Genomic DNA, 25,087 nt, shown 5'->3' with positions numbered 1-25,087 from the left:
CACAGCTTAGCACAAGGTGGAGCTTGACTCTTCAAGCATGAAGAGATAATGATACTTTGGGAATTTGGGGGAATTACTGACCCTGAGAGAATCACAGCAAGTCTTAAACATATACTTTTTGTGTTTGTTTTAATTAGCTTACCTCTACAGAAGCCACAGATTCTGAACTTAGGTGACTACCAGCCACTGTGTCTGAACCACAAGCCCAGCTTTACCATTTGCTAGCTGTGTGACTTCAGGCAAGTTACTTAACCTCTCTGTGCTGTATTTCCTCATGAACAGAATGGGAAAAAATAACAGTACCTGTGTCATAATGAATATAGGTAGATGACACAGGCTAGACCCTACTAAGCATGAAGCACTTCCTAACTGTTTCACAAAGTGGTTGCTAAATTATTATTGATTATAAATGCAACAAGTTCAAAGTAGAAGATGGGAAAATGAATACATGAATTGGGAAGATGCCTTAAAAAAATCAAGCAGCATACTGTTACCCACACATGACACTGTAATATTTGATGGTATGCTTAAGAAAAATATCTTTCTGAAGCAAAACTGGAATCATTACTGATGGCCTGCTGAAAATTCTTTGTTAAGTGAAAACCACACTGATCAGAGATTTCTCAAATCTAATTTGTACATTCTGATTCCAACAAACCAATATTATTAGGAACCTAATAGGTTACATACCAGCACTGGACTCTGGAGACTTCTGAAAAAGCTATCCACACAATACTCAGGACAGCAAGTGGTTGGTACCTGAGCACTTTTGACACTGTACTTAGTAGCCACAGGCAGGAGCCCAAGGCACCCCAGGGCTGCAGAGTCACCCAGAAACATCCTTGGGGAATGTTAAGGATGATTCAAACCATCTGCCTGCAAAGTGTGGAACTATAAAGCAATGTGTGACTTACTTTGCATAGCCACATTATCTATTTCTTGGCAAAGAGCATACTAACTTGAATTTTGTGGAAGTTAAATCACCAACACTGGGCTGGAGAGATGGCTTAGTGGTTAAGCACTCGCCTGTGAAGCCTAAGGACCCTGGTTCAAGGCTTGATTCCCCAGGACTCACATAAGCCAGATGCACAAGGTGGCGCATACATCTGGAGTTCTTTGCAGTGGCTGGAGGCCCTGACACACCCATTCTCTCTATCTGCCTCTTTCTCTGTCTGCCACTCTCAAATAAGTAAAAACAAACAAAAAAAATTTTAAAGTCACCAACATCATTCTCAGTTAAAGTGAAACAAAACAAAAAGCAGAATATTCAGTTCATACTGTATCTTTAAAAAAAAAAAAAGCAAATAAATAACAGCCCAACTTTGACCATATGTAGATGAAAATTTTGCAGGTCTGGGCTTTGCTGCCTGTCCCCACAACACAATCAGCATCACAGGACAGCTGCGCTTCCTGGGCCAGTTTATTTATGAAAGAAACACTCGCAATAAGGTGGCCTCCAATCAGGGCTGACTGTGTGACAGGGAAAGTACGTCTCCCAGTCATCCCTTTTGTCAGGACAGCCTGAACATTAACACAGACACACCCGGAAACTGTAAACTATTTTAACAACAGAACATTTTCCCACCTCAAAAGTGGGATCATCTTTGCAGCCTACCCATGTCCCAAGGGTGTTCTCAGGATTAACGAGTTCACATTAGTCAAGCCCTTTGATTTCTAGAGACAAAAGGCTTTGTATAGGTACGAAGTATGATTATCCAACCCAGCAGCCTTTTTAGAGTACCTAAGATGGCAAGAGAAGAGGCTGAGAGGCCACTGTTCTCACCACTGCCCTCCCCACAGCAAAGCCAGACCCTGGCCCCAGGCAGGACCCAGCTTGGTCAAAGCTCCTTGTAAGCTCACTGTACTCTTCCCTTATATAGTCATGGAGAGGGAATCCCTCGATGTGCCTGTTTCCAGTTCACATTCCCAACTAGTATAGGCATCCCCATAGATTTCCAGTTGTGATTTGTAGTGCTGGACCCACCTGGACCAGGTTCAGGACTGGTACCACATGTACCACTGCAGCCGGCAGCTCTTGAAGGGAATCCTGCCCCTGTGTCTGAAGAGGATGACAGCAGGTGCACAGATGTCCCCAAGATGCCCATACCTAGCCAAGCCAACCCCACCCAAGAACTCACAGAATAAAGTGAAAAGATAGCCTTTGGCTTATTTGTTTAAAAATCTACATAGGATGTAGATGTGGGCATTTCCCTTGGCCTCTGGGGGGACATGTGAGACCATAGCAACCTATATGGTCATGAACTAATGAAAGATTAGTATTATATTACATAATAATAAGACTAGACACACACATGTATTTATGTAATATGCATGGGTGGTACTGGGGACTGAACCCAAGGCTTTATGTATACTGGCCAAGTGCTCTACCATTTCCAGTCCTAGCAGGATGTTTTTTAATTTTTTTAATTTTTATTTATTTATTTGAGAGCAACAGAGAGAGAAAGAGGGAGGGAGAGAGAGAAAGAAAGAAAGAGAGAGAGAGAGAAAATGGACGTGACAGGGCCTCCAACTACTGCAAATGAACTCCAGATGCATGTGCCCCCTTGTGCATCTGGCTAACGTGGGTCCTGTAGAATCAAGCCTGAACCGGGGTCCTTAGGCTTCACAGACAAGTGCTCAACCACTAAGCCATCTAGCAGGAATTTTTGAGGGACGTAGAGATGAAGTAGACTTTTTGTCGTAAGGCACCTTGGAACCTTTACCAAGAAGCAAAAGATTGGCCTCTATTAAATGATGCTACATACCAGCCACAGACACTCAGACATGTTTTCTTTCCTTTAGCTGAGCTGTTCGTGTTCCAGTCTAAAGTCAGTATATAGGCTTGGGCCACAGCTCCACGATTAGACGGCTTGTTAGCATGTGTGAGGCCCTAGGTTCAAACTCCAGTGCCACTCACTCACTCACTCAATGTAAAACAATAGCTTTTATCTCAGCAATAAGAGTCACTGATTAGTATAACCAGGTTCCAGATTGAGTGTGCTCATATACACCACAAAGTAGTGGTACAGCACAGAGAGTGCTAAGGAAATTCTAGAAATGCCAAAGTACTAAACACCGAATCTTGGGAAACCTTGTTCTATCAACTATCCATCACAATAAGTTCATTCTCAGTACAAAATCCTGCACATTACTATAAGGCAAAAAAAAGTTCTTGAGCCTGAAGGGTTAACTCACTTGCCTTAAAAAGAAAGGACATGTATAATTTCCGTTTATCATCAAACAATGCATTTATTATTTTCTGTGTATCTGTGAAAGGGCATGGCTTTCTGAGTGGAAAACAAAACAGAGCTTGGTCACATGTTTATTTGCCCCACCTCTTCCCTTCCCTTCTGATAAATAATCAAACATACCATCCAGAAAAAACAAAACCAGCGCTGGGAAATTTGATGGTCATCAAATTGACTGAGATACCAAGAAAAGCAGCCCACTGCTCCCACACTGTTTTCGGCCCCCACACCTACACTAACATCTGAGTCAATATCCCCAGTCACTCTTTCCATTTTCCTTGCAATTACTCCTACTGTTAAACAAATTGTCCTTAAGGCAGTCACAAACATTTTTTTTTCTTTTTCATGCAAAGCAGAGCAACTTCTGAATGTTCAAAACGCCATCAGAGCCAGCAACACACACAGACAAACAGAAACTTCCATATTTTGTTTGTAAAATGTTCCTGCTATTTGAGGGTGTAGACAAGTACAGAGTTCATTTTTTTTCTTTTTCTATTCTAATGGATGCAGTCTTAAATACTGAAATTTAAGGATATTTAGTCTGGAGACTAACCAATAAGATCCAGAATAATAACATTTCTCTTTAGATCAAAAGAGTCAATTTTCTACTTCCTGTCTATTCCCTGATCACTATATAGTTAAAAAAAAAAAAATTAGCACCTGGCTTGCCAATTACAGTAAAGCTAGGGAGTCAGGTCTGGGGGTGGGGGTGGGGGTGGAGTGTGGAAGCAGAGGAGAGGCCAGAGGGAGGACCACAGGCAGGAAAAGGTGGAACCTTTCCTAAGGGACTCACACCATATGTCTAAAAGCCACTTTCTCAGAAAGGACTCGGGAGTTACATGGCTGTGCCGGCCCTACTCCCAGGACTTGCCCAGCCATACTAATTATCCACAATGAAAATGGTGAAAGGAAAGACCAGCATCAAAGTTAACGACCATCGCAGAAAGTGAAACAGGCTTTCTCTTTCCTTTTGGAGCCCACTCCGTTTAACCAATACTAACATGAATGAGATAATGACCGTGCGTGTTTCAGCAGCCTGACTTTTATTGGCATGAAATTGGTACAAATATTATCAAGGCCGATTGGACAGCAGTGACGGTGTCATGATGCAAACATCAGAGGACACTTCTGCAGCGGGCCTGTGACAGGCACCATCCTGCATTCTCCCAGGACTGGAGATAACAGGAGGAAAACGGAAGCAGGAGCACAATCACAATGTCACGGTCAGCAGCGGGTAGGTTATAAGCTATGTTGAGTCTGAAAAGCCCTCCTGACCATACTGGCTGCTTCTTACTGGCTATATCCAAAGACATATTTGAAACCAAGAGAGAATTAACAAGGAGTTAGCAGGATCCAGTTCCCACAAATCTCTAAAAGGAAGGGGAACAAAAAACGGCTTTGATGGAAAGAGGAGGGAGGGAACGAGAACATACAGTAAACAAGCTGAAACATCTTATTTTGCCCTGTAAACAATGTCTGCTCAGGCGAACAAAACTCTCTAGCTTAGAAGTTTAAACCCGTGGGAGGGGGGTCCTTTTTCTCTGGACACTTACAGAGAAAATGAAGAGTTTGACGGACTGAGCTTGCACCGTCTGCCTGTGGATTTCCGTCTTCTTGCTGTCGATGGGCTCTGGCTGCTTCTGTGAAGCGGGGTTTGCCGAGTGGTAAAAAAGATGTTTGAATAAACAGGAAGTGCTGAGCGGCTAAAGCACACTGGAGGAGAGAACACACTGGAACGCTGCCCTTTGTAGGCAACCTCGGGGAGGCTTGCCTCCACAGTAGCTGGCTAGGCTCTCAGTAAATGACAAAGAAACCACAAGAATCCCTCAAGTAATTCTTCACTTGCAAAGTTGGAAGATCAGTTGGACCTGGCAGGTAATGTCACATCTACATCACTCCCGGTCTGCAAGCAGGGACTCGGCACATCCCGTGTGCCCCGGGTACACCAATCCCTAGCCAAACATAGCTCTCGCACGCAAACACACACCGACAGGGTTTCGGGAAACCTGCTCTTGAGATATTTTTGTGGTGACATTTACATAGGCAGGATGCTTTGAAAAGAAAAAAAAAAAAGAATGAAAGAAAGAAAGAACCTTCAGATTCGGCAGACTTGAGAGGATTTTTGTCACATGTATTTTTAAAGAACACGTCATCCTGCATTCCAGGGATGTGCTCCTGATCTGCCTTGTGTCCTTTTTCCTCTACATCAGCAAAACTACCTGTTCATCTCACCAAGTCTACCCGCCTACTTGAACACTCCTTACCCCTTTCCAAAACTAATTGTGAAGGTCCTGTCTTCCGTCACCAGCCCAACTTGACAGGCACCATAAAAAGCAAACTGCTGAAGGTGTAGCAAGTCAGCTTGAAAAATCGGAGGAAGAGTTGAACAGCCATATTCAATTGAAAGGAAGGAAGAAAAAAGGACTCCTTCCTAAAATGTATTGCTGTGGGGCAGTGGCCCCCTGCCACAGAAGCCAGTGATTTGTTATTGAGTGTGGAATGCTGGCCTGTCTGTCAAGCAGGTGCTAATACTTGGCTAAAATAACTCATTGGGACCTGTCAGTGGGATGTTTACATAGGCCCCAATCTTTTCTTCATAGAAGGAAATTTTTTTACTGGAATTCATCTTCTTTTGATCTCACATTCAAAGCAACGGCAGCTTGATAGACATTCAAGTCTGAAAGCAAATCCAGACGCTGAAGATAAACCGCCAGAATATGACAGGCAGAAGCGTCTAAAGCTTATAAAAATGAAGAGAACAGCATGTCGCCTGAGTATTACAATAGCAGAAATCAAGAGACATATTAGGTGGAACTGATCAGCCACGAAAACAGTTCAAAAGGCAGATCATAGAAACAGAGGACAAGGCGGGGGCGGGGGGAATGGGAGCGAGCTGGTTTTCTGCCTCACCTCCCTCCTGAGCTCCAAGCCTGCCTCTCCCCTTCACCAAGGGTGGAGGGTCCAATGCAGAAACTCTCCTCTTTCACTCAGCTGGTCCAGTTACCAAATCGGCAAAGGATTTTCTAGCAATTCCTTTCAAGGGGCAGGGAGGAAGGTAGGCTCTTGTTCCGACTCCCACATGCTGCATTTTCCTGGCATCTCTGCTTCGGCTCTGAAATGCAACATCCGAAAGCACATGGCCCAGGCGCCAGGGAAGTAGTGGGCGATCAGGAAAAAACTCCTGGGAACAGCAGAGCTGTATGTAGTTGGGATGGGGCTGTGGGTCTCCTAAAATGACTAAACAGTGAATGAACGCAAAGCCCTAGCCTCAAACACACAATGGTCAGCTGAGTCCAGTCTCAGAGAGACGTCACTGCTCCACACCTCATGTCTCTGAAGCCAACTAGGGCAATTCCTTAAAGGGATTATGGCAAGAATATTCTCAGAAGCATCTACTTATCTCTTCCAATGATGTCTCGTATTTTAATTAAAGTCGATGCATATAATGAAAAAGCAGTCCTCCCAGCAATTTTGCACTTGAGCTGTTTGTTAACAAACACTGCATGTGAAGAGGCACGATTAGGTTAAAGGACAACAGAATTCCACATTATAAGTTGCCCTGGGGTCATCTGTGACAAGGGACTGCAAAGTGAGATTTTTATTTTTTTTTGAGTGGGCTAGGATTTTGAAAATTAGTATTCTTTCTCCATGTCTCTCTCTCTAGTGTAAACCAAGAGTAAAATATGTATTTATAATTGTACAACACCATTTTAAAAGCTGTAAAAGTTTAGGGTATGCTCTATACAAACAAGATTCTTGGGTAACTGAGCTACAAATGTATGTGTGTGGTGGAGGGGTAGAGTAAACACCACCATATATACCACATTAAAAAGTCAGCCTCTTAGATTAAAAAAAAAATGAAAAATGGGAGGTGCTGTAGAGGTTTTTCAGCAGTTAAGGTGCTTGCCTGCAAAACCTAGCAATCAGTGTTTGATTCCCCAGTACACACATAAAGCTAGGTGCCCAAAGTAGTGTATGCATCTGGAATTCATTTGCAGTGGCTGGAGGCCCTGGCGTGCCTGATCTCTCTTTTACTCACTCTCTCTCTCTCTCTCCTTGCAAATAAATAATTTTTTTTTGAAGTCACCTTCTGCCCTACGTGGGCAGCAATGTCATATACTGAAGGGTAATGATTTTGTCTTCAATTGTACTAGTTTTGCTAGTTGCCACTATCCTTCTCCAACTTACAAAAAAAAAAAAAAAAAAAAAAGGAAAGGAAACAAAACAGTTGCTTTCAACATGTACTCCTTAAATTTCCCAACTTGAATATTCCACAATCCTATAATTTATCCCAAACAAGGAAGGTTTACCATAAAGGTAAAACACAAATTCCCTTGTAGATATAAAATAGATTCTTCCTGTACAAGGCATGTAGTCATCTCCACTGGGTTGCAAGCAGGAACAACACTCCATTTCTCAAGACATTCAAAGCCTTTCTTAAAAGAAAAAAACAAAAAACAAAAAACATTCTGCCATGTATGAAGATCTTCATTAGTATAATTAAATGACTGTTGGGTTTTTTCCTTTGATATAAACAACTTTTGAGCTATCATTTAAAAACCTCCCAATAACATCAATAAGAGCTACCATTTTTAACAGAGAAACTGTCTGCTCAGGGCCATGGATGGTAGCCACGATGCAGGCCTCTTCCTCTCACCCCCTTTCAGACTTTTGCTGGACTTGAATGTCACCATAGACCTTGAGTCCTTGAATGTGAAATGGCTTCATGCTAATTGCTCTAATTGCTTGAAGATGTGCAGGCAGGTGAAACCCAATCCCCGTGGCCATTGTAGAGACCAAGAGCAACACTGGAATGTTTACATAGTGGTTTGCTTTTAATAGACAGAAGGGCTGAGTTTAAGACAGCAAAAACACAGCTAATAGGTGACCTCTTAATGTAGTCCTCTTCTAAAATAAGGAAAGAAAAATAAGGACATGCAACAAAATATAATTTTAGATTTTGAAAGACACTGTTCTAAACATCAAGGTTATTTGCTTGACTCTTAGATTGAGTACACGTTACACAGCACCTGACATTTCCATCTGCAAGTCTACTCTGAATATGCTTTTTTATATAAAAAATTAAAACAAAAAGCACTTTATATGTCAGTCACCTTGCAAACAGATTATGACTGTATATTTAAATTTTAAATTGAGTATTTTTCACTGCTCTAGTACTTCTATGTCCTTACAGGGGAAGGCTTCTGTGCCCCTTACCCTCATTTATGGCTTCCTGATTCTTGTAGATCCTTTGACTGCAAAGTTGGGGCAAAATTCTCTCACATTCATAAATGTACATCCTTTCCTTGCCTATCTTCTTGGTTCTATGAGCATATTATCTGCCTTTCACCTAGGGTCTGCAACAGGCTCTAGAATCACTAAAATACCTATTCAGTGACAGTGGCCCTTTTTGGATATTTTAGTGGTTTGAAATGGTCTCAGAGGTTTGGTGATAGCTCCCTATAACCCTTTTCTTTCTTTCAGGATAACAATTTGACTTTAATTTATTTGAGGGAAAATGAGGTAGTGTGAGAAAAAAGAGAGAGAAAGAGAGAGACTGGGCCCACCAAGGCCTTCACCTGCTGTAAACGAAGCCAGATGCACAAAATGTTACATGCATCTGGCTACCTTGCACATCTGGCTTATGTGGGTCCTGGGGAATTGAACCTGGGTCCTTTGCCTTTGCAGGCAAACGGCTTAAACACTAAACCATCTCTCTGACCCCTTATCACCCCTCTGTAATGGGGACACAAATGTTATTAGGACTAGACAGGAAAAACATGCTAGTGAAAATACCACCATACTTACAGGGTGCCACTAACACACAAGGATCCACAAAGTAGAAATAGGTGGAAAAATACACACACACACATAAATACAAAGATGAATGTATATGGACATATATTCAAGTTTATGCATACATACACATATCGATAGCAATAGATGCATTCATGTATATGGGACTTGCATTTACAGGAATAGTTCATTTGCAGTCAGGAATATTTCACTACTGCAGAAGGAGAAAAGAATGCCAGAAAAGGCAATAATGTGAGGGTTAAGCTGGACAATTGAAGGTAACAGATATACCTTGTAAATGAGATGAGAGAAGCAGGTAATGCTACAGACAGAAGGCAGCTGTCTAACTGCTGCTTGGCTAAGTTATGTTGTATATTAACTTCTGGTGATGAAATATAAATTGCCAAAGCAAGCAGGAAAAAAAAATCCTTTGAAACCACGAAATATTTTGCATGCTGTAAGCTGGGCAATAAATTTAGCAGTGTCTTTACGTGAACTATTTGTCCCCAAACTCTGGAGGACAAAGTAATGAAGCCAAGATACCTGCACAGAATAGCCTTTTGAACTTCTGCCCCTTCACATGTATTTATGGACTACTTTCCCCTCAAAGTGAAATCCCCCAGAAGCCCCGGTCTTCCCTGTGGAAGGAGGGAGGGCGAGGGCCCATTTAAAGATTAAGTATAAACTAGTCCCAGCCAGCGAGAGGAAAAAGTAAACAGGCCCCCATTGCCTACCCTCAAAATAGTTCCCCTTTGAAAGCTCGACGCAGTGAGTGCCTGGTACCAAGGGCTGCCCTGCTGCCCAGGGGTCAGCACAGCTATGCTAAGCTGACAGGCTCAGTTTACAGTGGGCCAGAATTTTGTTTGGATATACTGGCCTTGCTCCCCGCCAGCTTAACAACAGATGGCTAGAAAACTTTCATTACGTTGCACAGGACGGAACTGCAAACAATCCAGAAAACTGTGAAAAGTTTAACTCCCTCTACACCAGTGTGCCAAACCAGAGCCCACCCGGAGCCAGAGAGCCAGACCTGGCCCAGGGGCCTGCAGCAGCCGTGCTTGACACACTTGCGCCCAAGTGCAGTTCAAGTGGAGGCACCCTTCCAGACAGCAGAGGAGCTAGCTGCAGCCACCCTCAAGGCTTTATTTTAACTGTTCAAAGGCCAGGCCTTATAAGGAGTTGTATTGACTGTGCCTCCTCGATTTCATTCTCCCAAAATATACCGACAGCCTTTCTTTCCCTTTGGAGACATAAAATCTTCCAGACAATTCCCAATTCCCAAGCTCCCTTCCCGCCTCCCCTTCTTCAGGAAGCCGGGAGGACAGCACAAAACAGCCTTCACCCAAACACACAGATTTAAATATTACTTATCCAAATCTGTATATAATTTAAATATTCATTAAACTGACTCAATCCCATGAATCCTAATATCTCCTAATGCTCGGAGACAGGTTATAAATGCACCTTCAAAGGTTTAATTCAATTGGCAATCGGAGAGTTCTTATCACGGGAAATGTGTTATTTTCATATTATTCAAGAAACGAACAAATGTGTTTTCCACAAATGTATTTTAGAAGCTACCCTTTCCTGTTATTGAAAGAAAATTGTGTTTATTACTCCTTTAGCAGAGTGTAAACTCATAAACGTCAACAGAGAGTACAAGGGAAACTGTCAACTAAATATTGTTTCCTTCACGAGCTGTTCTTCCAAGTCAATTACGCCTTTCAACTTCTGGGGCATTGTATGATAAACTGGCAGTAAAAATCATTCACATTAATATACCATGGTGCCTTGCCTGCAAAAGGTAATTAAAGAAGTAAATGACTCATAAGAATAGACATATTAGCTGCAAAATGAAAGGCAACTGAGCTGCCATGTAAAAATATGTACCATTAAGATACTGCATTTTCATATTCCTGTAATCAGCTTCACTAGACTAATGCTTATTTAATCCAGTTCTGTGCTAAGTCCATCAACAACTGTTTTTTGCTGTTTTCTCCTTGACTGAACATTATGAGAGCAGGTTTTGAATAAATACTGCAATGAGATTTTTGCATACTCAATTGAAGAATAGGGTTTTTATTTTTTTACATTTTAAAATCTATTTTTTCTTTCTCTGCGAAATACAACATTAAAAAAAAAAAGATTACTGGTGGGAAGATAATATACACAGCTAGCTAGAAGCATCTCCTTCATTGGCAGGGCATCTCAGGGAAAGAATGTTTGTTTCCATCCTCACCACGTCTGATCACATGGGACCATAGGACACAGTGCCTCCTCTTGCCAGATCCCCGCTTCCTTGAGGAAGCCCTCTCTTGTGTTAATAATGCCTTGCATTAGCATCAGGGACATGAGGGCAATTCAGCCTGTGGCAGGGATGGAAGCAGGAGGTGAGAAACGAGGAGGGAGTTGGTGAGTGGGTTAGGAAGGAGCATCTCAGGGTAAGGGAGTTTGCCTGAGCTCTCTGTCAAGAGTCAGAAGCTGGCAGATGACCTCTTCTCAGAGAGCTGAATGCACTCACACTCACTGCTCACGTTTCACCCTCAGGCCTTTAAGCTGGTATTTGTCCTGCACTTTTATTTTAGCTCATCCTCACCAGCCCAGGCCCAGCAAAGCATCTTCCGTGCACTGCAGTTTGGTGGATCTTTCCAAGAGTTGCTTCCTACTTTCCTCTGCTGACACACCCTTGATTGTAACCAAGGTCATGAGCCCACCATGTACACCAGACATATTCCTGGAGGCAAAAACCAAAGAAGCCCTTTCTTGCGAAAATTAAGAGAGTGGGGCATTCTCTGTCAGTGACTCTTCAGGCCCTTGATCCATTTCTAGAGTTTGTTTCCAAAATTCTTGCCACTCCTCCCCTACGAACGGTGGCAGCAAAACCCAGACAAGGAAAGACTGCCGTGTCTGTCTCCTAGACAGTGGCAACAACGCACATACTTTCAATGACCTCTAGATGCATCTATCCACTAACAATCAACAAGCAAAAAGAGAGATTAGAGAGACAGCTCAGTCCTGATGGCCTGGGTTCGATTCCTCAGTACTCACACAAAGCCAGATGCACAAAATGGCACATATGGCTAAGGTGTGTTCATAGCAGCCGGTGAGCCTGGGGTGTCCATACTCACTCTCTGTGTCTGTCTGACTGTCTCAAATAAACAAAGATTAAAAAAAAAATGGAAAGTGATTTTTAGCGCGCGCGCATGTGTGTGTGTATGTGTATAAATTTTTTTTTTAAGAACACAGATTTGCAGTGACCGTGCAGTTCTGGGCATCTGCAGCAGTTTCTAGCTTCATCTCCTTCCTCCTGGATGTGCAGCACTGACAAGCAGCCAGCCAGGTCCTCAAGGACAGTCTAGGTTAGGCAGATGGCCCAACAAGGACCCTTATTTATTTGTCTTTTTAGGGCCTTGGAACCATGGCGAACTCCCTGGAGGCAGGCGGATCTCACCTTGTCAGGCATGGTTGCCTCGGCATTGAAGCAGATACCACTCAAAACAATTAATGAGTTCTCATCCTTTCTCTAATTAAAGAACAAGGGTCCCTGTGTGCACAAAATGGCGGCACTGCCTGGAGAGCACATGTGGGAGAGGCGAGTGCTTCTAATTGCCTCAGAATGGGGTTTTTAATATTTAGGAACATAATAGGACAGGGAAATAAGAGCATTTCCAACATCTTTTGCAAATAAGCCTTTACAAAATATTGTTAGCTGTTCATAATACATCATTATCAGAAATGGGAAGTTATGAATACAGGGCATGTAACCTTTGTGTTCACGTGAATTAACCTATACATGTGAACACGATACATGAATTAGTTTTTAAAGATACATTAAAAAAAAATAATGAAAGGCCCTTGTAGGAAAAAGGAAGGGAAGAAGGCAGTTCTTCTGAGTCTGATACTCCTTAGACCTTCACAGATTAAGACTCAAACATGTAATTAAGAAAGATAACCCCAGTTTTCATAGTAATTAGGGGCTGTGGGAAATGGGATACCATCTCTTGAAAGTGTTACAAAAACACCACACTTCTAAATAACCTGCAATGCTAGGAAGGTATACCCACTACCAAGGGCAAAGCCGCTATGCAGTGAAGGAACAGTAAATGACAGACTGGCGTTCAAGTCCATTAGCTGCTATGTGATAGGAGCACATTCACTGGCACGCGACCTGTGAAAAATCTTAGATCTCTTTAAATCTTTGAATTGGATTACTGCATTAATTCTTAAGAACTGCAATCCTTCAACCAAGTCAAATTACCCTCATTAACACTGGAAAAACTGCCTCTGCAATAAGTTTTAAAAAAAGATATTTATTATCTATAATCACTCTCACATACTACACCTAGAAATATGATGAAGTGAGGCCAGCAGCTCTGAAAACGGCATGCCAACTTTGCGTGTTAACTTGGGTTCAAATGAAAAATAAAAACAAAAGCAGTTGCACACTGCTTTGATGTGTTTCACGTGCATGGGAAATTTCCTTTTACTATAAGCAGTGCATGGCTCCATTTTACAGAAGGGGAAACTGGGGCACATGTAAAGCTCGAGTCGATTGTCTAAGTAACCCCAGTGGATCCAGGGCAGTGCATCTCCAAGCCCTTTGTTCTGGAGTTAAGTCAGTTCCATGGACTCTCCATGCTGCTGTCACAGTGCATAGACCTCTCTAAATCACACTCAGTGAATTAAAAGGCAGACAAGACAAATGAAATGTTAGGAATGTAGCACCGAGAATAGAAATGATATCCATTCCATGAGAGATCACAGCAGAGGCTGCCTTGCCTCCTTCTTCCCACAGCACATTTCCTGGGACTGTTTAACCTGCCTTCAGAACTCACTGAGGATGACCTTTTAGAGTGGTGAAACAGAAAATAAATGTAAGAAATGTTATTTGATTACTATGCCCTTGTTATTTCTACCGTGGTCTCATCTGGATGATAAGAGAGTGACTATCTTAGAACAAGCTTGGGGTCCTTCAGCACAGAGTTAGCTCTTGGAGCCCCTGCTGAGGGACTGCCCTCTGGTTGTCAGTTGCTCCCTCAGGGGCTTGATTCTTTCCCAGCATAGGTCAGGGTGCCAGAGTTCTCACCCTAGTGACATTCAACAAGTACAGCTGGGCAGAGGCAAACCAGTCTGGAACACATTTTGAGGGCACATGTTAAGAAATAGGAAAAGGGTGCTGGAGTGGAGCTTGTCTGCGAAGCCTAAGGATCCAGGTTCAATTCTCCATAACCCATGTAACCCAGATGTACAAGGTGGCACATGCATCTTGAGTTCATTTGCAGCAGCCGGAGGCCCTGGTGTACCTGTTCTACCCCCTCCTCCCATCTCTCTCTCACACACACATACATGCATATATAAATATTTAAAACAAAATAGGAAAAGGGGAACAGGTAGAAGTTGCTTTCCAAACTGGGTAACAACCAAACCTTTTAAGCCACTCTACTAAGATGTTACCTAGGATTCATAATGAAAACCCAAGGGCATAACAAGGTCCTGAAGTGCTTATGAGTCACAAAGGAGCTAAGCTCTGCTCGATGCCATTGGAGGTGAAATGCATTTATCCCAGCCTGAAGATATGCAAGTAGGTAGCCCATATTTAATTTACAATGACAAGAATCAATTAAGCACAGTGCCCCGGTGATCCAGTGAGTAAGTGCAACTTTAAAACAGTGACTTCCAAAAACTCTCTGCTATTAAAATGTGTCTCAGTTCCACACCCGATGTGCAGAGCCCTGTGTAAGTTCATATAGATAATATTGTTTAGTAGTAACGGAAGTAGTAGTTATCAGTCTCAATGTGCCCTGGGCACCTGCATTCACGATCCTCCTTTCAGCCATGATGGGAGTCCTCTGACCAGTTTACAGAGAAGGTAGAAACAATGATGAGGCTCACTATACTGTCTAACTGCTTCTCAGTGGATCTTCAATTACTATGGTTGTTTAACAGAACTATAAAAGCAGTACTGGGAGAAGGTTGGGGAGATGGCTCAATGGTTAAAGGTGCTTGCTTGCAAAGCCTGACAGCCCAGGGTCTAGACTCCAGTGCCCATGTAAAGCTGGTTGTACAAAGTGGTGCAAGTGTCTGGAGTTTGTTGCAGTGGCAAGAAGCCTTGGTGTATGTCTCTTTCCCTCCCTCTCTTTTTCTTTCTCTCTACTTGCAAATAAATAAAATTAACATTAAAATAAAAAGAACACTGAAAGGAGACAGAAGGGTCCATGCTGGGGCATTGAAAACACCCAAGAGCTTCTAATCCCAGCCCTCAAGCAGTGGATCCAGGAGGACCCCCAGTCCAAGGCCAGCTGGGGCTATATGATGAGTTGAAGGCCAGCCTGTGTTACAGAGCATGACTTTGTCTTCTTCTTCTTTTTTTTTTTTAAAGTACTGAGAAATGTTATTCAAATATCAGACGGCTTAAGATATGGAGACTTCCCACCCACCTCCTTCCCTGGGACACCCCATGTTTTGCGGCACAAGACAGACTCTGTTCCCTTTGGCCTCTATCGCTTACACAGTCTTCTGTCTCCTGAGTGTTTCATGACTGTCAATCATGTGCTTTTCAAACAATAACGCTTTAGCAATGACTTCATGATTAACTTGCTTTTACTATTTCAGCTGCTTTTCAAAGCCACTGGTGATGGCAACCATTCTCCAGTCCAGAAGCATCCCTGTGATTCTCAGGTCATTAATCACGTAAGTTTTCGGATCCACTTTCTGAGCATGAGCCATGCAGGGAGAGTGGGGCAGACCTTGGCTCTTTTTTCTTGACACAACAGTTGAAGAGGGCATTCAACATACCCAGACAGAAGCAGAGAGCTGCTGCCAAGACAGATCAGAGAGCCACAGTCCACGATCTTCATCCTCTTTCCTGCTTTTGGCCTAATGTACATAAGGACATCTAGGAATTCATCCATGAAAAATGTGATATCTAAGGCGAAATCCCCAAGTAGAGGAGGAATCAGAGCAAGAGGAGCAGAGAGGCTGGGCGTGGTGGCACGCGCCTTCGATCCCAGCACTCTGGAGCCAGAGGTAGGAGGATCACTGTGAGTTCATGGCCACCCTGTGTCCACATAGTGAATTTCAGGCCAGGGTGAGCTACAGTAAGACCTTACCTTGAAGAAAATCAAATAAATAAATATTAAAATTTTTAAAAAGAGAGAAGCGGGGGTGGGGGAGAAGGTTCTAGGAGACAGCAGAGAAATTGAAACAATGCTAAAGAAGTAATGAGCTGACTGAGCAGTTAGTGATATACCACTGTTATTCAACAGGGATATCTTCTTTTATAGCAAGCAAAAAACACAGATTATAAACATGTTTTCAATTAAATAATTAAAGGACCTGGTAACTGCAAAAAGCATCTCATTGGCAAAAACAAAAACCCTGCAAAAATCATGAAATAATTGATGTAATTTTGACTGAAAAACAATATTGGGGTTGCTTATTTCTTGCTGTATGTGCGCGTGCGTGCGTGCGTGCGTGTGTATGCTTGTGGCATGTGATTGAAGGTGCATGTGTACCGTGGTACACATGGGGAGATAAGAGGATTCGAGTCTTTTAGCTTGTTAGAGACAGGGTCTTCTGTTCACCACTATATTTACCATACCAGCTGTTCTGCAAACTTCCAACAAATTTACCTGTTTCCTTTGGGACTGTAAAACCCCATCAAAACTTCAGGCTTGTCTCCGAGGTCTTGGGAGTTGAACCGAGGCACTCAAGCTTATGCAGCAAGTGCTTTATCTGTGGGCCTGTCTCCCAGCCCCTTCTGCTGTCTTTTACCCCAGAGACTGTGAAACTTTTAGGAAGTGGGTGCAGCTGGAGAAACTGGATCGATGGGAGGCTTTTCTGAGGTGTAACCACTACAGCCCTGCTTCCCGAAGACCTTTTCCCATTTCCTGGTCCACCAAGATGTGAGCAGACAGCCACCTACTCCTGTCACCACAGCCCCAAGCTTCTTGCATAATGATTTCTTCACCAGGGTGGTCTGTATCTCCAAACCATAAGCCAAAATAAATCTCTTCCATTTTTATTTTTTGTTGTTGTTTTTTTGTTTTGATCAGGTATTTGGTTCAGTAAAGAAACACAGGCATGGGACAGGACAGGCCAGGCCATCCATTTCCCTCCCTCCCTTCTCCCCGCAGGCCTCATTTCCCTCATAGGTTACGGCAATACAATGGATGGTGGCAGGAGCGAGCACCTCAGGAGAACCTTTGGGGGAAGCCATTCTGGTAGCTGCACTGCACAGACAGCCCAAGTTGATTTTATTTTGTACTGCACCCTTCCCAAACCATTGGGTAATGAGCTTCCTATTCCAATTATTCTAATTACCTACGCTAATGATGATCAAGGCACAAATTCAAAACTGTCTCTGGCTCAAGAAGAGAAGGAGCACTCTGAGCCATTTTACATGTACTTGGCCGCCCATGCCAAGGGTAAAGATGCCTCCCTGGGAAAGGAGAAAAGAGGGGGCAACCGTGCTGCCCACCTTCCCCCAACCCGACACACAGCCCTGCAGAAGTTGGAGACACGGCCTGATGTCAAATCCCAGTTCCATACCTGACCCTGAGCCAGGGAGCTACTAATGCTACACATTTTCTCACATGTGAAGTGGAAACGATACTCTAACACTACCCCCATGCAGTCTTTATGAGAAGCCAGTGATTCTGAAATACAGAGAGAACTTTATGATTATTATTTTCACTACTGCTATAGACTATACAATATGAATTGAAGTTTGGCCCTGAAATATCTACTGCCTCTCAAAGACACTGTGAAAGACAGTTCTTAGTAAATACGTGAAACAAACTTACACTAAGCATTTGCCACCAGTGCTTTTGCATGGTAAACTGTTATACACCAAAGCTTGGATGAGAATGGTCATGGTGTTTCCATAGGGTTTTACTTTCACTAAAAGAGGGAGAAAAGGTGCAAGACTCCTGCTGTACCCACTGCTTTGCTTTCCTTGGTTTCAATACCCTACAGTCAACCACAGTCTAAAATACTATAGAGAAAACAATTCCACAAATAAACAACTCACAAATACTGATCGGAATGCCATTCTCAGAAGTGTGAAGAAATCGTGCAGTCTCCTGCTCTACCCCACCTGTGGCATGTGACACCCCCTTCTGGACAGCGTATTTGCACTGTGCACACTATCTGCCCTTTAGTGTTACTGAATACCCATCTCAGTTACCATGGTTTCATAGTGCTTGTGTTCACAGTGCCCTTACTTTACCTATTAATGGGCCCAAACTACAAGTACAGTCATGCCAGTAACTGGGACATGCCAAAGAGCAGTCATAAAGTGCTTGTTATAGGTAGAAAGTAAACAGACAACAAGATGCTTTGCCAAAAACAGACACAACTTTCCTGTCACACTGATTACGATCTACTGTTAGGATTGCTTGATTCCATCATTAGTTACTGCTGTTCAACTTCCACTGTGCTTCATTTATAAATTAACTACCCAAGAGAGTTTTCCTGCTGAAGATCATAAAAAAGTTAGGGTTTAAAATAAGCAGGTGAGAGACAAATGTATCCAAAAGAACGTGATGGTAAATGAAGATCGAGGCTGGAGCATCCCTAGCTCTGAGATTCTGGCCTCACTAGTATACTTCCTAACTCTCTCTGTCCTTTTACCAGGCTGGAGAGCGACCACTCGTGTCAGCTATCCATGCCTTCACAACCTGGCATACAATGCACACCAACAGGCAGTGATGAGGAGAGGGAATGGGAACTAAAATGCGGTAAGAACCACCCATGCACAGGTATTTCGAGGTGGTGGTTCCTGAGCCAGCAGACTCCACAATGGAGCCTGGACATTTAATTTCATTGGCCAGCTGAGGGGAGCTGGCAGTGATATGAGCAAGTGAGGTTCCAGCCAGGGTCTGAGTGCCCAGAGAAGATCCCAAAATGGTCATAAGTATTCTGAACCTGCTAAATAGCAGCAGGATGTTGAGGGGATGAATCATGGGTGACAGGCCTTACAGATATACATGTTGAATTTTCATGGGAAGGGGTATATTGTATAAATTTTAACAATGTACAAATCTGAGTACTCACTAGTATAGTCAGGAAAAAGAACAGTTCCACTTCCTCCTCCATACCCCCTGTACTATCCCATCACAGTCACTCCCTACCCTCCAGCACTAGCCCCTGACAACCACCAGCCAAGCTTCTGTCATTATAGTGTTAAAGAATGTCATATGTATGTGTGGTGGCACCATACAGAATGCAGTCATGGTTAGCATTGGAAATGTTTCCCAAAGGCCATGCCATCTAATGAAGTTAATGGAAGGTGGTGGAAACTTTGGGAGATGAAGCCTACTTGGAGGAAGCAGAGGTGAGTCTTGGAAGGGTATGTCTTTCCCTTTGTTCCTTGGTCTGTTCTTCCCTCTCTTTATCTCCCTGCTTCCTAGACAGGAAGACGTGAGTAGCTTATCCTCTCATATACTCCTACTCTGAAGTTCTGCCTCAACGCAGGCCCAGACACAGTGGGCTGAAACCACAGGCAACATAAGTCTTACATCTTTTTAAAAAATATTTTATTTTTTTGCAAGGAGAAAGGAGAGATAAAAAAAAAAGAGAGAGAATGAGAATGGATGTACAAAGGCCTCTAGCCACTGCAAACTCCAGATGCACATACCACATTGTATATCTGGCTTTATGTGGGTAGTGTGGAACTGAACCCAAGTGATTAGGCATTGTGGGCAAGCGCTTTAATTGCTGAGCCATCTCTCCAGCCCAAATCTTACATCTTTAAGCTGTTTTGCTCAGATATTTTGTCAGATCAATGAAAAGATGACTAACACAGCTTCTGCTTCTCACTATAGTACCATGAGTCTGTTTTTATCTGATGGGTGCATGAATTTCTTTCTCTTATTCTTGCTGTCTATTATGCCTTTGCATGGGGGAGGGGAAGGTCCTATACCATAGTTTCTTCATCTAGTCATTTAATGAAACATATTTGTGATATTCTAGCTTGGGACAATAACTGAGGTTTCTAAGAACAGTAACACATGTACGGACATCCGTCTTCTTTTCTGTAGAATAAATGTCCCAGGGTATGAGTGCTTGGTCATGGGAAAGCTATGTGTTAATTTTTTTTTTCTTTTAAAACATTGTTTTCCAAAGTGGCCATACCATTGTATATTTCCATCAACAAGGTGTGACACTTCATGTCATTCCTAATAAGCATGTTATATTACTCATATTGGATGTTTTTTTTATTTTCCTTTCTATATAACTTTAAGGCAGTTTAGAACAACTTTCTTTTACATGCTTACTTGCCTTCAGTATAGCTTTCTTGGTAAAATTTCTTTTCAAGTTTTCAGCTCATCTATTGATTGGGCTTGTTTGTTATTTTACTATGTGCTGGCTCTTTATATGTTCGATATATAAGTCTTTCTTTTTATTTTATATGTGATTGAAGGGTATTTTCTCCCAACTGGTAAAGAAATCAACAATCATGTTTGCATGTTAAAACTTCTTTTATTCTATGTAGAAGAGGAAAACCAGAAAGCAACTTCCCAGGAGATGAAACGCAAAGCCAGAAGCCATGGATGGGCCCAGTATCTCGAGCACACAGAAGGAGAGGCTGTTGTCATGGCATGCTGGGGAGCTGGGCAAAAGCAGTCCTTTCAGGGTGATGCTTTTAATGCTGTGACTAATGATGCCACATAAAGGTGATGTCTTCCCATCCTATGTTTTTAGTGCCACTGAACCATCCCAGGTAATAAATCAAAGAAGCCACGGTGGCTATTTGTATGGCAAGATAAGGGAAATTAATTTCAATGCCCAAATGTGGACCTCCTCATATTAAAAAATGACTTCAGAATTCTAGTCCTTTTCTCCAGGATGTCTTAGAAAACCAGTGCTTGAAAAATACACACACATGGAAGCCTGTGTTCAACATGTGTACTTTCAAAGCAAACAGGGCTGTCTCATGAGATTGGATGCCAAGAGCAGGAAGCATTTGTAAAATAAAGAGGGAAATTAATTAATATCAACACATTAATTAATTAAAGTGCTGATAGGGCAGAAAATGTTTGTGGACCTCCATGACAAAGAGAATTATAATAGTCTACTATGCACAGTCAAACTCTTTCAACTCTTAAAAAAATTTTCATGGTGCTCTGCAAAGTACTCCACTAGTCTCATTTGCCTTGAATGAAGGCACCGAGTTTAAAATATGTAAAACCATCAATAACAGCTTTTGGACAAGAGTATGAATTCTAGGCAACATGATGGTTAGAACACAGAGGTGAGAGGAAGACTGGGTACAAGAAAAGCTCTGACTCAAGTGTGGTCCCCAGGGGCTGTGGCAGCCTCCCATCTCCCAGCACTGTTCAGGGAACAATGTGAAGCTATCCGTCACCATTGAGATCGTGGCTCTATTTCCTGGCACCAAGCATATGAGGTTACTAACTGTCCAACTTTCCTTTGAACAGTCTCTTTCTGTTCCAAGTTCAAGCTGCATTTATTTCAGATGTCTGCAAGGATAGGCATTCCAGCAACCATAACAGTTTCTTACATATAGGTTGCAGAAATATTATTATAACCCTGGATCTTCTAACCACATTTCCAAGTGGACATATTTTTTCCTATTTAACACTCTCTCTGATTTCCTTCTTGCTCTTCAAAAATCTCTTGGGGTGAGGAGATAGGTCAGCCATTAAAGGCACTTGCTGACCTGAGTTTGCAGTGGTAGGAGGTCCTGGCATGCCCATGTTCTCTTCCTCCCTTGCTCTCTCTCTTTATCTCCTTGCTAACAAATAAATAAATCACTTTAAAATATTATATTTATATTTATTTATTTATTTGACAAAGAAAGAGGGAGAGAGAGAGAGAATATGGGCATTCCAGGGCCTTCAGCCACTGCAAATGAACTCCAGACTCATGTGCCCCCTTGTGCATCTGACTAATGTGGGTCCTAGGGAATTGAACCTGGGTCCTTTGGCTTTGCAGGCAAATGCCTGAACTGCTAAGCCATCCCTCCATCCCAATAAAAAAAATTAAAAAAAAATATTTTTAAAGTATTTAGTCTCTTGGCTTAGAGGTTAAGGCACTTGCTGGCAAAGCCAAAGGACCCAGGTTCAATTCCCCAGTATCCAGGTAAAGCCAGATGGATAGGGTGGTGCGTATGTCTGTAGTTTGTAGTAGCTAAGTCCCCAGCACACCCATTCTCTTTCTCTCTATGTGCCACTCTCTATCTTTCTCTCACAAGTAATAAATAAATAAATAAATAAGCAACAGTTTCTTCTCTGGCTGTATATGTGTAGAGGTAATGTGGGAGAGTTGAGGTTGGAGGATCAAGAGTTTAGGGCCAGTCTGGGCTATATAATCCTGTCTCAAAAACCCAAGAGCTGGATGTGTACTTAACTGGGAGAGCAATTACCTAGCACGTACAAGATGCTACGTTGACGTCCAGCATCACAAAACAACAACATAACCCCAATACTTCTTCACATAGCATCCAGAAGGGTCTTCAGACAAGGTACATTTGACATTACCGTTGCAAGTATTCCTGATGTAATTAAAATGAAAGCCCAGTCCTGGAGCGATGGCTTCGTGGTTAAGGTGCTTGCCTATGAAGCCTACGAACTCATGTTTGAATCTCTTGGTTCCACGTAGCCAGAAGCACAGTGACACAAGGGCACAATGTTGCACATGCACCACAGGGGGACACACATATTTGAAGTTCATTTGTAGCACTGAAGGTTCTGGCATGCCCATTCTCTTTCTCTCTCTGCCTCTTTCTCTTGCTCTCACTCTCACTTTCTCTCTCTCTCAAAAAAAAAAAAAGAAAAAAGAAAGAAAGAAAGCCCAATGCCAAACTAGTGCAGCTCGTCACAGGGTGGGCCTTGCCTCACATCCTATCTCCACCTTCATCTCAGGATCCTTCCTCACAACCACTGAGGTCTTGCCACTGGGCAGTCTTCATAGTCTCCTTCCTGCATCAAGGATGATCTCTCTACTAGAAATGCCCTCCTTCCCATCTAAGCACATGGGCAACGTGGACTGTCAGGACAAATTTCCCTTGTGGGAGTGAGACCTCCACCACAACAACCCCATTCTTCATCCCACACTGTCCTAAGGAAATACAATTTTGAGAAATGTGCACAATGATACAAACTTCTTCCCTTACACGATCAGTTCTATAATGAAGAACATTTTCTGGTAGTAACTAAAGAAATGACTAAACGAACAGCTAGGTACGATGGCACATAAGACTGTAATCCTAGTGCTCTGGAGGCTGAGGCAGGAGGATTAGGACTACAGTGTCATCCTAAACTACATAGTGGATTTAAGACCAGCCTGAATTACATGAGGCCCTGGCTCAAAACAAAACAAAACAAAACAAAACAAAATGAACAAAAAAATAAGACTGACAAATAAATGAATAAATAAGTGTATAATGGCCAAAGGGGACCCCTATCACCCTGACATTAGTGGCATTGTAAAAATATCTCTCTCTCTCTCTTTGTGTGTGTATGGGTGTGTATATGCAGACATGAGCATGCCATGGAGCACATGTAGCACTGAGAGGATTATCCTGGGTGTAGGTCCTCACCTTCCATGTCAGATACACAGGTTTGCTGCAATGGGTGCCAGGCTACAAGGCTCATAGTTTTCTGGGGATTCTCCATCTCAACCTCCCAGCTTGCAGTGTGAGCACTGAGGTTACAGATGTGTCCAACTGTGTCTGACCTTATGTGGATTCTGGGGATCTGAACTCTGGTCTTCAAGCTTGCTCAAGCAAATACTTTACAAGTGAGTCATCTTTCTAGCCCACATTTTTTTTTTTTTAATTTGCTATGTTGTTTTTTGGACAGAGCCTAGAGCTTGCTACTATGTAACCCAGGGCAGCTTCCAACTCATGGTCCTCCTGCCTTAGCAGGCCTTACCTGGTAGAATTATAGGTATGTCTAGCCTGGTGTTGAACTATTTTAAAAAGAAATCATTTCAAAGGGAAAATTGATTTTCAAATATTATTGCAAAACAATTCAGCAACCATAGAGAAACAAATGGTAACACAAAATTGTATTAAAATTGATTGTGGTTAAAAAAAAATCACATGACAAGCAAAATATTAAAAAAAAACACTCGGAAAATATCTGCATATTAGAATGTTGAAAGAAAAATATGATTTTTAGGGTACATAAACAACATTAATAAATCAGTAAAAATTATAAATCCCAAAAGAAAACTACACAGATTATATAAAATTCAGCTATCTCAAAAGATTTTTAAAAATACAACCTTCCTCTTAGGGCAAATTAGGAGTTATTTGATCTATTTGCTCTTCTTGTTTTAAAAAATATATATAATTTTATTTTATTTTAGAGAGAGTGAGAAAGAGGGAAAGTGAGAGAGAGAAGGGGGTAGAGTGGTTACAACAGGGCCTCTAGCCATTGCAAGCAAACTCCAGATGCATGTGCCACCTTGGGCATCTGGCTTAGGTGGGTCTCGGGGAATCAAACCGTGGTCCTTTGGTTTCACAGGCAAAAAGCACCTTAAACGCTAAGCTATATCTCCAGCCCTTACCTTTTATGCTATTTATATGTGGAACATATACCCAAGTGTAAAGACAAGGCCCTGAGTGCCAGGGAAAATGGAAGCACACGCAGGGGAGAGAAATTTCTGGGAAGTAATATACTAAACAAAGCATAAAGTGATTTCCTTTTTGTTTTGAGTTAGTCTGTAAAGAGGTCCTGGCTGGCCTTGAATTCATTGTCCTTCCGATTTTGCCCTCCCCAGTGCTGATATTTTAGCTATTGCATCTTCAAACCCAGCTAGCACTTAATATATTTTAAACAGCACTGTGCTGTGTTGGGTTGTTTGTTTTTCTACATGTTATCATCTCCAAAATTGAGATGACATGAGAAATATGCCATAAATATGGCATAAGAAAATGAATTAACTGCCTTGGCTACAGTGTTGCTACATTTCTGTTATAAACTGAAGGTCTTTCTTGCTGTGAAATATAGTATATTCTTTTTATGTATCCAGTAGTATATTTTTAAAAGATAATAAAAATGTTTTTAAAC

At 42.3% G+C, this 25,087-nt stretch overlaps 1 protein-coding gene across 6 annotated transcripts in view; it reads right to left on the bottom strand.

Moving 5' to 3' along the window:
* Foxp1 (forkhead box P1) overlaps nucleotides 1-25,087 on the bottom strand; it is a 526,824-nt gene that overhangs the window by 177,380 nt on the left and 324,357 nt on the right. The window contains exon 1 of one of the 6 annotated variants that reach the window (XM_045134140.1): nucleotides 4,802-5,017. The exons of the other annotated variants lie outside the window; for them this stretch is intronic. The gene's annotated coding sequence lies outside the window, so the exon portion shown is untranslated. Of the gene's footprint in view, nucleotides 1-4,801; nucleotides 5,018-25,087 lie in introns of those variants that run through there. 6 annotated transcript variants of the gene reach the window in all.

This window comes from Jaculus jaculus, chromosome 14 (genome assembly GCF_020740685.1).
Source record: "Jaculus jaculus isolate mJacJac1 chromosome 14, mJacJac1.mat.Y.cur, whole genome shotgun sequence".
Taxonomy (NCBI): Eukaryota; Metazoa; Chordata; class Mammalia; order Rodentia; family Dipodidae; genus Jaculus; species Jaculus jaculus.
The sequence above is the reverse complement of the archived record's forward strand: the minus strand, read 5'-3'. Positions and strand labels throughout refer to the sequence as shown.